The sequence below is a fragment of the Saccostrea cucullata genome, unplaced genomic scaffold (genome assembly GCF_032062105.1).
Source record: "Saccostrea cucullata isolate Sc308-1 unplaced genomic scaffold, CSIRO_AGI_Scuc_v1 ctg3735, whole genome shotgun sequence".
NCBI lineage: Eukaryota > Metazoa > Mollusca > Bivalvia > Ostreida > Ostreidae > Saccostrea > Saccostrea cuccullata.
In genome coordinates, this window is record NW_026932278.1 from 6281 (window position 1) to 19342 (window position 13062).

The 13062-nt window shown below is 33.7% G+C and overlaps 1 long non-coding RNA gene across 1 annotated transcript in view; it reads right to left on the reverse strand.

Annotated features, from left to right (window-relative positions):
• Positions 1 to 568: 568 nt before the first annotated feature.
• Positions 569 to 13062, reverse strand: part of LOC134234757 (uncharacterized) — a 33525-nt gene continuing 21031 nt past the window's right edge. The window contains exons 2-3 of the long non-coding RNA XR_009985257.1: positions 3867 to 3979; positions 569 to 1006 (exon numbers count right to left, since the gene is read on the reverse strand). This is a non-coding gene — a long non-coding RNA (uncharacterized LOC134234757). The remainder of the gene's footprint in view (positions 1007 to 3866; positions 3980 to 13062) is intronic.

The window sequence follows — 13062 nt, forward strand, 5'->3', positions numbered from 1 at the left end:
AAAAAAAATTTCACTCTAGCTTCATCTTCTATGGTCAAGTGGTTCTTAAAAACAATAATACACTGAAAGCAATATGCGCTACATTTCAATAATTTATTTTGCTGTTACAATATAGAATACTAGTATTCTGATATTCTGATACAGCCGTTTGTAACTTAAGCCTTTATGATTAATTGGACAATAACAGTTTTTTAGAAGTAAGATTTCAGAAGAGTTTAATGTTTAGTATAAAAATAATAATAAAAAATTATATATATTGTACAGGATGGCAATAATGTAATATTGCTTCAATGAAAGCTTAAATATGGGTCTTTCATCACAAATATGAACAAGTACCAATATGTTTTTTTTTCTGTCAATGAAATACATGTAGTTTATTACAATTTTGCAACAATATATTCCGACTTCAAATTTGTAGCTCATATTGCCATAAAGAATATCTTCACATTTTACAATTTTCTTATTATCACCATAGAAAAGGTTTTAACCGATTATATAAACAGCTTTGAATTTTCTGCATGTTTGAATGAATTGTTTTAAGTTCTGGAAAAGAAATTGAAAATGTTTCAAGTTTGATGGAAGATCAATAAAAAGTCAAACAGATAGACGTTGGAAAACTTCTGATCAGAAACATGATCATGTAGCCACCTAAGCTTACAACGAATATACATGTATAATTAAATCGAAAGAAAGAAAAACATTATCAATATATAAAAATAAAAACTTTAAGATTCCTTTTCGTTGTGTTATCAGTATAAAAATATGTTGGAAACATTTTTATAGGAGTTTTATGTTTGGCATTCTTTTTTAAATTTATTAATTTGTTGAATCATCATTTAAGTCATTTTGTTTCTTTATCACTGCTTGCTGCAGCATGTGAGGTGGATGGATAAGGGAATTCTACGGTGGCATAATCGGTCTTTTCCTCCTCTCCATGAATGATTGGTTTTCCATTTTCTGACTTGGCATCAAACTTCACTTCAACGTATAACAAACCATCTTGATTCTACAATTAAAATAGTATTACCGAGTCATATTTTATTTAAAATGCATGTCTAGGAGTTCCCTAAAACACACGTTCAGTTTCTTATACATCTGTTTAAAGGTTTTTGAGTACCTTTATCAATGTTTTTTTTTCCCTGCAGACATATTTAAAAAATAAATATATTCACAACAGATGTATAAAAGAGGTTACTAGTCAAACAGATTTTGGGGATGTATAGGTGGCGGGTGGATGGGGTTTCCCTTAAAAGTCCTTCTTGAAGTACTTGCATGTAATAATATACTGGGAGGGAATAGAAATAAAGGATGAACGATAAAATTTGAATGTTTTCCGGTATTGCTGTGTAACATTCCAAGGCATCTTCAATCGAAAGTTACCAAAATCAATATCAATTTAATTTTGACCAATAATTCACAGTACATTAATCAAATTGATTTGCCCGATCAGTCTGTTCTCTTTTATCCCCCCCCCCCGACCAAATAATTTCTAATTCTTGTGAGGATATAATTTCACTCTTTGTCAAGACAGGCCTCAAAACATAGTTGATCGAGTTACTAGTGCACTCCAATGCCCTTTTAGCTTAGTGTCCGGTTCAAGTGATGTCGATAAGTGACAATTCTGAACGTTTTTGATCCAGTTTGAGAATTGGTATTGCGCAAGCAATAAATTTCTAATATGTATTAGATACATGTACATTACTCAATCTAAACAAATGAAAAGAAGTTCTGTGCACAAATGTTGGCAGTTCAAGAATACTGCAAATATTTGAACAAAAAGGAAATCCACTTGAAACAATGTATCAACCAATCTCGTGAAAGTCAAAGTACAAAACGTATGCCAAGTGTATGTACTGTTCAGCTCTTTAAGTGTAGTTTCATTTTGATCAAAAGTTCTGAAAACATCGGAGCTTCTGGAAATGTAGTGTTGTATCACAGGAATTCACGTATTTATCAATTTTACCGAATTTTTCAGTAAACCTAAAAAAAAAACAACGGAATACCTATAGAAATAATTATTATAGGTATTACGTATTTTATGAAAATTTCAGTAAAATCGATAGGTACGCGAACTCCTGTGGCTGTAGTGTATACTAGAAGTAGTATGTATGTTTAGTGAATTAAAATAATACTGACTGTGGCTTTTTTCAAAAGTCAGTTCAACTTTCTTGAGTCGGGGAGATGTGTCACAATCAATATTTTTTCATGTACCAATAATGGCTTTCATCATGAACAATTCGATTTCCCTTACAATGTATTTTCATTTAAGATGAACATGACTTATAGATTTGCGAAAAAAACCATTAAAAACACCAGTACTGCTATAACCATTCAACCTATTCAGGTAATCCTTACAGTAGGAAAAAAAATTAGGCCTTCAAGCCATAATTCTGGATTTATTTTCCCTCAGAGTATAATAAAACATTTCCAAATTAAAAAAAATCTTTCGAAATGTTGTTGATGCTTATTTCTAATTACGTTTTTCTATACTTGTCAACCTAACTTCACTTCAAAAATGAAACATACAAAGATTGATCCAAAAAGTCGTAGACAGGGAATAAAGTTTAGTTTCTCTTTTCTCAATATATTTTTTTTCTTGTTATAGTAAAACGCAATATTTTATGATCATGCATTTTAAGTTTCATGATGATATCACATTTAATAAGAAAATGTTGTTAAAATAGAGAAAGCATAAAAGTGTACATCCGCGCACGAAAGCAAGCGCAATTTACGTCTTTTACAACGTCGTGGTAATTTTTCAAGTTCTTCCTCACGTGCTTATCAGGCAACTCTTAAGCATACAATTATTATTTTTACAGTGAAAAACACTATTGACCGAGAGACTCATTAAAATTCGGTACTATCGATATATTTGTTATATTCAAATTTTAGTTGAAATTCATTCGAAAGATCGCTGTTCATTGTAGGCAACAGAGAATGCACAATGTTTAACGTCGATCGTGGCTCATAACGTTCCCCACTGTCTCCTTTTAAGTAACATTACTCTACTTCTGTGCGTGACTAGTTTTGGTATGGAGGTGAAATGTAACCTTGAAACTTATACAATTTAAAAACAATTTCTTTAAATAAAGATTCAATTTGTAATGTCACTTCTGTACTATTTTTCCCGTCTCTAATGTAGAAAAAAAAAACATTCAAAACAAATAATTACATCACCGGGCTCCGCTTACGCATTTAACAATGTAATTCGAGCAAACTCAATACATTGAAAATTGCGACACCAATCCTCGGTCCCAGCTGATGCTATTTATATGAAAATTTGACATGTTACCAAGATTTTTATTCTGTTTTCTTCTGATTTAAATTTGAGTGTGATGTTTTACATATTACTAAAACCATAAATGTAGATGAAACTGTAATAAATGTAAATTTTTCCGGATTTTCTTCGTGTGCTGACAGGCCATATCGTATATACTGAGTACGAAACTGAGAATGAGTATTATTCAGCAATTCAACCGAGTATGATTTAGCAATTTTAAGGCCACATCAATTTAATTTCTTGTTCGTCGGACATTGAATGAAAAAGTACGAGCGGGATAGCGGTCAAATAATAATAGTATTTCTTTATTGTAGGCAAAATTTTGAGGCGGGGCGTAAAGAAATTAAAGGGGAGAATTATTTTTTCTGATTTGCAGAGAAAGTAGATTAAGAGAACGAAAAATAGAGCTGAAATGAAACAAGAAACAGCACAGAATTCCTATGGTGCAGGGAAATTTAAATTAATATTATTTGTATGGCTTTGTTTAAATACTAGCGTGAGAGTCTGACGAACAAAATTTTTTATTGTTGTGGCCTAATAAATAGAAAACTTTGCTACAAAATACTCTGATCTTATCTAAACTTACTTTGTAACCTCTTGGCTTTTCTTTTTCCTTTGAATGACCTTCATCTGTGGCGTTTGAGTAAACATTATTATCGGGTTTTTGTTCGAGAGCAAAGCCTTCTGAATTCTCATACACTGAAAAATATGATTAAAGTTTGATCATTTAATACATACAATTTAAAACATTTAATTCTAACAAGTACTCCACCAAGCAGATCATCCTCTGGCAAAAGGGTTTCATAACTTATTCATTTTTAAAAATTTTTATTTACACAATTTAAGGGGTGGATATGGGGTTGATTGGGACTGGTTGTTGTTGTTCATTCAAATTTAAATATAAAAGTAGTTAATTCAAATGCAAAAATTACATTTATGGAATTAAACAAGAGGCCCATGGGCCACATCGCGCACTGAGAAACTTTGGCCATGCTGTTCTATAACAGATTTCCCCCCTTTGTAATACCAATTGGGACCCTGCCCTACCTACCCACTGGGGTCATGATTTGGACAATTTAGAATCTACACTACCCCAAGATACTTCCACATAAGTTTCAGCTTTTCTGGCCCAATGCTTCTTGAGAATAATATCTTTAAATTTTTTTCCCCCTATTTATTTCTATGTTAAACTTGAATTCCCTATTGTGGCCCCGCCCTATCCCCGAGGGTAATTATTTGAATGATTTAGAATCTACACTATTTCAAGATGCTTCCACATAAGTTTCAGTTTTTCTGGCTCAGTGGTTCTTGATAAGAAGATTTTAAAGTTTTTTCCAATATATTTCTATGTAAAACTTGGATTCCCTATTGTGGCCCCGCCCAACCCCCGGGGGTCATGATTTGAACAATTTAGAATCTACTCTACCCCAGGATACTTCCATATAAGTTTCAGCTTTTCTGGCCTAGTGGTTCTTGAGAAAAAGATATTTTAATGACCGTACCCTATTTTAGTTTTTTCTTGAGTATCTCCTCTTGGAAGGGGACTTGGTCCTTGATTTTAACAATTTAAATTTCCCTTCATCCAAGGATGCTTTGTACGATGTTTGGTTAAAATTGGCCTAGTGGTTCTTGAGAAATAGTTGAAAATGTGAAAAGTTAACAGACAGACGGACGGACAGACAGCTAGACAGAGGACAGCTAGACGGACAGACAGACGGACAACGGACAAGATGTGATCAGAAAAGCTCACTTGAACATTCGGCTCAGGTGAGCTAAAAGAAGTAGATGACTCTAAGCCAGTTAGTACCTGAGACATGTAAATGTAGCTATAAAATTTCAAAAGATGGTGACAGTGACATCCTTTTTAGTATACGTTCTTTAACAAGAGGCCCATGGGCCACATCGCTCACATGAGAAACTTTGGCCATGCTGTTCTTCAACAGATCCCCCCCTTGTAATACAAATTGTGACCACGCCCTTCCACCAGGGGTCATGATATGGACAATTTATAATCTACACTACCCAAAGATGCTTTCACATAAGTTTCAGATTTTCTGCCCCAATGGTTCTTGAGAAGAAGATTTTCAAAAACTTCCCCTTTATATTTCTATGTAAAACTTAGATTCCCTATTGTGGCTCCGCCCTACCCCGGGGGTCATGATTTGATCAATTTAGAAACTACTCTACCCCAGGATGCTTCCACATAATGTAAGTTTCAGCTTTTCTAGCCCAGTGGTTCTTGAGAAGAAGATTTTTAAAGTTTTTTCCAATATATATTTCTATGTAAAACTTGGATTCCCTTTTTTGGCCCCGCCCTACCCCCGGGGGTCATGACTTGAACAATTTAGAATCTACAGTACCCCAGGATGCTTTCATATAAGTTTCAGCTTTTCTGGCCCAGTGTTTCTTGAGAAGAAGCTTTTTTAATGACCCCACCCTATTTTTGTATTTTCGTGATTATCTCCCCTTGGAAGGGGTCTTGGCCCTTCATTTTAACAATAGAAATTCACCTTCACCCAAGGATGCTTTGTACCAAGATTGTTAAAATTGGCTTAGTGGTTCTTGAGAAGAAGTTGAAAATGTGAAAAGTTTACAGACGGACGGACGGATGGACGGACGACGGGTGATCAGGTGAGCTAAAAACCCAAAAAGTATCAACATACAAAGTTTGCTGACTGTAAGCCAGTAAGTTCCTATATATCCTATAGGGATATATATATATATATATATATATATATATATATATATATATATATATATATATATATATATATATATATATATAAAGCACAATTTACAACAACTCTTAAACTAACATAACTGCCCTAAGTGAAGAAATATTAATATAGAAAGCACAAAGAAATTCACTTTTACATGGATACCCACTTCCGCCCCAGCCCGGGGTTGAACTCTCGACCTTCGGAATCTGTCTCCTAGCAGTGCAGGAACAGCGCGCTAGACCGCTCGGCTATCTAGGCAAGTTAAAAACTTGCTTTCGATGTTTAAGAGTTGTTGTAAATTGTGCTTTATAAATAATAATTAATTTCATTACAACATGTATTGGTAACAATCCTCTGTTAAAACTAATGTTTAAATAACTGTATCTCACTTCTATTCTCAATGACCGTGTAGTGTAGGACAGCGCCGCGAGAATTCCATCGGCATCGAAAGCAAGTTTTTAACTTGCCTAGATAGCCGAGCGGTCTAGCGCGCTGTTCCTGCACTGCTAGGAGACAGATTCCGAAGGTCAAGAGTTCAACCCCGGGCTGGGGCGGAAGTGGGTATCCATGTAAAAGTGAATTTCTTTGTGCTTTCTATATATATATATATATATATATATATATATATATATATATAGCGCAGACATTTCACAGGTATGTCAAGTTGACCTACTTTTTAATTGAAGAGGACCCAAGATGTATCAACAGACAATGTCTGATGATCAAAAAGACTGAAAGTTTCCAACGTATAAATAAACTAGAAATATGTCCATAGGACATGAATGCTCCGCCGAGGATATATTAGTAAAGCAACATGAAAATTTGTATGTGTATAAAATTTGATCAGTTTGGTTCAGGCAGGGCGTATAGTTACTTGGGAATAAAAATGTAGGTCAGATCCAGCATCCGAAGCAAGTCTGGTAGTGTCCATCCAAAGCTGCATCATCCATGCAAGTTTGGTTCAGGTAGAGCTAATAGTTACTTGGGAATGAATATATAGGTCAGATCCAGCATCCGAAGCAAGTCTGGTAGTGTCCATCCCTAGCTGCATCATCCATGCAAGTTTGGTTCAGGCAGGGCTTAAAGATACTTGGGAATGAAAATGTAGGTCAGATCCAGCATCTGAAGCAGTCTGCTAGTGTCCATCTCTAGATGCATCATCCATGCAAGTTTGGTTCAGGCAGGGCTTATAGTTACTTGGGAATGAAATTTGTAGGTCAGATTCAGAATCCGAAGCAAGTCTGGAAGTGTCCATCTCTAGATGCATCATCCATGCAAGTTTGGTTCAGGTAGGGCTTACAGTTACTTGGGAATGAAAATATATGTCAAATCCAGCATCCGAAGCAAGTCTGGTTGTGTCCATCCCTAGATGCATCATTCATGCAAGTTTGTTCCAAGTAGGGCTTAAAGTTCCTTAGGAATAGACCTGCTCCAAAAACTTTAACTTTGTCACTCATCCGGAAAATGTAGGTCAGATCCAGCATCCGAAGCAAGTATGATAGTGTCCATTCCTAGATGCATCATCCGTGCAAGTTTGTATCAACATGTGGAGTTTGATAACACCATCTTGAATGGTATGTTTATAACTGAGCTTAACACTAATTTAAGACAAGAGGCCCATGGGCCACAACGCTCACCTGAACCACCTCGGCCCAATTATTCTTCAGAGGATGAAACAAATAAGGCACTTTTCCCCCTTGAATATGTTTACCAAGGGTAAATTATAGATTAGATTTGTGGCCTCTTTAGTAAATTAAATCCATATAAGAGGGGAATGCTACAATTCCAAATGAACCATCTCGCGTTTACTTAATTGCATTTAAGTACAGAGGCTTTTAACACGCTATTGTTAAAATATGTTCTCATTTCTCAAGACTGTCACAAGTTTCATAAAATGATTGTATATAATTATATTCATTTTTTATGCTCACATCAATAAAAAGAATTGCAGTTTTAAGGCTGTATTTAGAATTTTATTTGATTTCAAGAATTATAACAAATCTTTTGTATTATTAGAAGTAAAATGTTACACATGCATGTATATTAGTACAGATTAAAAATTGGATTTATAAACTTGAGAATGAATGTTTAATGAAAAATAAAACAGCATCAAAAATTTTAACAATACAGTCATAATATAAATATTTCTTAATTGTTGTTTACAAGAAGAAAATAATCACCAGTTCAAATAAATAATCTTTTCCAATGAAAATCGAAAAAAGGAAAGATTATGTGAGTGAATTAGAAAGGAAAAAAAACATTTTAATATCACAAATCAAAATTTCTAACCTCAGATTCATGCAATATTGTTGGATAATGAAAAGAGAACTTTTTTTCTCTATTGGAAAAAATATTTGTAATTCAAATGATATATCATGTTATATAATATTTTGATAGTACAGTGTATTTTTTTCAATATATTTCTTAAAGAGGTAGGTTTACCTCCCTTTACGGGCTGGCCATTGACCCCCTCTTTCCATACTTACCTGTAAATGACACTTATTATAGGCTTTGAAGTTCATATAATGGCAGTCACATTTTACTTCATAATCATAAAATTCCACACAATCCATGATAGAATACACAGAACTTTTTAATAAACTCATTAGAATATATACTGAATGTGAGGTTTCACAAATAATTATTATATCTGCTGTGTTGATGACTACTACAAGCATTGTAATTCATTTACACATGTTATTTTAAAGAAGCATGTTTTTCCAAAACAAAAAATAACTATACAAAAAATATAAAATTAAAGTATAATATCAGTCTTAGATAGTTTATATTTCAGTTTTATGATATATATAATTTTTAAAAAGTTGACTAGCATTATGACATGAATAAACATTCAAACACATCTGAGCTTAAGTTAAAAGTCCATAAATGAAGAGATCCTGACTTCTAAAATCACAGAAGCCATATGTCTGAGAAATGTCAAAATCACATGGCTATTATATAGTGTCACAGCTAGCTTATGGCAATGTCCGAACTACAGCTAGCTTGTAGCAGTGTCAAAATTACAGCCAATGGCACAGTCCAAATGATGTCACTACCATGCACGAGTCAAAAGTGTGAAAATTTAAATTCCAGTAAGAGTCTCCTTCAATGTTACTATTATAATCATGATGATCCTTGATTGTAATTTCAGTATAAAATCTATACCACACAATTCATTATATATAGTCTTGTTTAAAAGATGGAATATATGAATTAAAGTATACAAGTATGATATTATTACATCAAATGGAATGGACATTTTGCAACAAGAAGTGGATATCATTGTTTTATCAACAATTCATATTTCCTATTCTATATGAAAACAAGGCAATAAACTGCTGACTGAAATTAAAGTAAAAATACAGCAATATATGTCAAATTTTATCCCACATAGAGAAACACTAACTTTTAAGTTCTGATTTGGGTTACATCTTTTAAAGTCACTAAAAGACAACAAAATATCAGAATAATATACCTCCAAATTAAAAAAAATCCAGATATTCAGCAATACAAATATAACCATTGGAAATATGCAGAAATAAGCCAAGAATTGAAACAGTAAGTTTAATTTAAGCAAAGTTTTAACATAGAAAGATGATCTTTTCATTAAAAAAAAAAAACAAAAACAGAAGTCTCTGACAATACTGAAGCTCTACATACAATAAAGAAAGGTATATACTATTAATGTAAAAATTCATTTCATACCAACTTAAGGTAAAGGGGGAGTGAATATTTTGGAAAATAAAAAAATTCTGCATTTGGTGGCCATGACATATGCAATTGTAAAACTGAGAATTATGCATCTTAGCATAGTCTACTAATGTTACCAAGTGTTATTGAGATGGAGTAGTGTTTTGCATAAAAATATACAATAAGTACTGATGCAAATTAAAGAACAGCCAGATTATTTTAAGTGAAATGTTCCATCTAAAATGCATATTGTAAAACATTTTGTAAAAAAAAAAAATCTTTAAATTTTCAAATGCTTGATACTGTATTGCAGCCAAATAGGACTAATATACCGATGGGGAAACTATATACAGTGTAATTTAAAAAGTAGATTTAAAACAGCTTTAAGAACAGGAAAATATCATCTTGTGTAAGTCATGTAAAAATGTAATTAGTTGAAGATGATAATAAACTTAACAATCTTAGTGTTGATTAAAAACATTATCATGACTGTGACAAATAAAGCATATCAAAATGTGATGGTCATGACAATGCTTAAAATGAAATTGGTACAGTATCAAGACACAAGCACATTTTTTATCACAAGCTATAAATTAGTTTGTATTATATATAAGCGTACGAAATTTCTCAATTTAAAAATGTCCAAACAATATCTCATAGAAATAAATGCTGGACAAAAATGGCTATGAAGAGATTCACAGGCAGACATGATGATACCAGTGTACACCCAAACAAGCAGATGGACATGGTGATTCCAGTGTATACCCCAAACTTTGTGGGGTATGACTGGAAAAAATGGGGTGAGGGAGGGGGCACTGTTTTGCTTCTCCCTCTGCCGTGTTTTTATTTAGGAGCCCCATCATATTTAATGGAAACTAGTCATATCAAATGCACAAAACACTACTTTATGATCAGACCAATATGCTTCAATCACATCTGTTTCACATGGGGATATATTTGTAAAAATCAAATCAAGCTTCGAACCGGAGTCATGAGTAGTCTTACTTACAATTTGTTGACAGTTAAAGCCTTTTTCCATAAATGTTAAAAAGTCTGCATGCCCAGCAAACAAATCAAAATTAAAATCTCCCAAGAATACCAAGTCTTTCTGATCATCAATCAAAGGCTTTATATGCATTTCCACGTGATGTTTGAAATTTTCCAAAGAACAAGATGGATATTTGTAAATAACTATGACTTGTACATCTCTATTATGGTTTAACAGTATGTTTGCCTTAATAAACTCTATGGGACCATTGTTTACCTTTGAGATGCAAGTTGTCTTGTAAATGTCTTTCACATACAGTGCTGTTCCATGATGTGGACGTCTATCAGAACTATCTAAAGTCTCATGGTTAAATATTGCTGTGTATCCCTGAAGTTGATAATTTTCCACATCTGCACTAGTTAATCTTGTCTCTGAGAATCCAACTACATCTGAAGCAAGAATGTTTGGCTCATTTTGAATTTGTGGAAAGTGTTTGTGAAGAGATCTACAATTGTTAAAAGCAATCTTTAAATGATGCAAATCAACCTGGTATATTGGGACATAACAAAGTTGGAGTGGCACCTCTTTTTTCATTCTCTCCATTTCATCTACGACTTGTTCATCCATAGATAATGCCTGCTCATTGAAGTTTAGAATATGCAGATGATCTACTGACCTTACCCGACTAAGTGCTACATAGTGGATGTGGGGAATTTTTCTCACTTTTGTTTGAGACATATCAATTACAATTTCATCAACTGTGCAACCTTGGGCTTTATGAATTGTTTTTCCTGCAGCTGGCCGTAATGGAAATTGGATTCTCTGAAAAGTATTGTAATTCAAAAGAAAAGACCGTTGAACTTCAAAAATTGGTGTCCAGTTCTCAGAAATTCCATCATGAAATAAATGTCTGTATTTCCTTCGAGTAGTTTTTCCAATTCCAGAGTCAAAAAATTCCACCCAAACTATGCTTGGCCTTGATATACCTTCCATTCTCCTTTCAATTAATTGCACTTTACATGATGAACCATTTGTCAAACCATCAGATACATCAACATTGACTGAGATATCATATATCATCCCAACAGCAAGAATCAAATTTTGCATCAAATTGGCAGTTTTGCTTACATCATCTGCTTTAAGAAGAGATCTTAGCAGTTTTTCCTTAACTTCTTTTGAATAATCTTTAATAACAGAATCAACTGAATTCACTGTGACCTTTTCCCCTCCAAGATTTTCAATCAACTGATTGTTGTATGCGTCTACTTTAGAATTCTGTGTAAAGAGATGAGGAGCATGATGTGGATAATTGTCACTTGTTTCTGTTATCATGCATCTGTGTATCACATTCATATCTTCTGCTGTCATTGCATTGTAACGAAGGCGATTCAGAAGTTGAGCGAACTCAATATCATCTTTTTGGCGCATGATTTCGTCCAACTCAAAAATAGAAAAATGCTCCTTCCAAAGATTGCTTGCAAGAACTTGGGCATCATGATTTAAATCCTGAAAGATCCAACGGTCCATCACAGGCTTAAGTTGGAAAAAAATCACCAACAGCAATGATACTTATACCACCAAATGGTTTCTTGATGCCTGTGAGAAGTTGTAGACGACTGTCAATGAGTGCTAATGATCTGTTTCCCACCATTGATATCTCATCAATAATGATTACTTTCAGGTTTTGGTACTTTGTACGAAAAGTGTTCAATTCGTCAGAGTGCAAACTTTGTTGACTTTGATTAATTTTTTGATGGAAAGCAGATGCTATAGTTGCTCCTCCAATGTTGTATGCCGCCTTGCCAGTATAAGCACACAGAAGTATTCTTATGTCATCTGGATTTTCACCTTCTGTGGAACATAGGTATCTGTGCAGAGCTTGATAAAGTGCCCTTATCAAAACAGATTTGCCAACACCAGCACCTCCAGATAAAAATGTATAAATAGGTTCTTTCTTTGTTTTGACCCACTGCACAACATGATTAAAAAATTCCCGCTGCTTTACATTTAGACTTCCTAAAAGTTGCAAGTATTCACTGTCTGATAATCTAACAGAACTGTCTTCTGTTATTTGTCTTGTTGATGGAATGCCTATATCAGAACCTAAATCATACTGTCTTTGTTCAACTGGTCTCTCAGGATTAAATGGGACAAAGTTCTCAGATTCACGAGATCCTTCATTTTCATCCTCTCCTTCTGTTTGTTGAGCATTTGGTGCCAATTCATCATAAGCTTCTGAAAAATCCTCACTTGCCATTTGCAGAGCTGCATCAAGCTGTTCAGCATTGTATTCATATTCCTTGACTTTGTTTGTTAAAAAGGATTTCCTACGATTAAAGGATTTCTCAAATGAGTCCGTTCCAGATATTAGATCAACTGATTCA